Source organism: Rhagoletis pomonella, unplaced genomic scaffold (genome assembly GCF_013731165.1).
Source record: "Rhagoletis pomonella isolate Grant_MI unplaced genomic scaffold, Rhpom_1.0 Rhpom_scaffold_00002, whole genome shotgun sequence".
Lineage (NCBI taxonomy): Eukaryota > Metazoa > Arthropoda > Insecta > Diptera > Tephritidae > Rhagoletis > Rhagoletis pomonella.
This window is the reverse complement of record NW_023458556.1, coordinates 85,640,651-85,641,675: the sequence shown is the minus strand read 5'-3', so window position 1 is coordinate 85,641,675 and position 1,025 is coordinate 85,640,651.

Genomic DNA, 1,025 nt, shown 5'->3' with positions numbered 1-1,025 from the left:
AGCCAAAAAACATTTGCAGACAGCTCACAAAAATTAACGTTTTTTTTCATCTGGCAAAATATTTTTTTTTTTTTTTCACTTTTATCTCAACATATTTTGATTAAAAGAAAAATACTGATAAAACTAAAATATTTCACACAAACAACAAAAAATATAATCGATAATCGCATGAGGCTATTGGCTGAAAATTTTAAAATGTACTTAGCGGCATGGTGCTAGACGGCCGAGTAATCATAGCCAACGTATGTACAGTTTACTGCATCACTACCCATACAAAAAAAAAGGCGGTACTGTTTTCCCACTGGAATTATAAAATCTATGTATTATATTTTAAGACTTCAACCAAAATATCTCGCAAAAATATTAAGATTTACGTTCTGAAAATACCTTCAAAAATGGAGTTCTTTTATTAATATACAGTTGTTTTTAAATATTTTTTGAAAAAATTACCTCAGATGACCGAGTAGTTTAAGCTTAAAAAGTTTTCACTAAAATATAAAAAAAAAAATTCTACGTAATCATAATAATGAAATTTTTGATGCTGTTTTAGCACTTTTTTCAAAGACTGGTTTAAGAAAAACTTAAATAACTCAGCCAAAACCTTACCATTTAGACTTATGAGGTATCATTGGTAAGGTATTTTCTCACCCTTTGAATTTCTTTGCGAATAAGCTCATTCAAAAAATGAAAAAGGAGGTAAGATAAACGAGTGTCATTCCGTGTTGAATTAAGATGTGTTGGTATTGAATTAAAAAAACAAAAATTGGGACGTGAATGAGTTTTGTTTGCAAAGAAACAAAAAGGGTGAGAAAATGATATATCGGTTAAAGTTTTGGATCAGGTTTTCAAGTTTTTCTTAAACAAATCTTTAAAAAAGGTTTTATGTACACTGCCGGAACAAAGTATTGGCACAGCAATTTTTTCACAATATATGCAACAATTTTTATTCTAATATTTTCCACCAATTTTGTATAAAAGTATGGTTCATTCAACAACAAAAAACATAAAAATATAATTCCTAAACT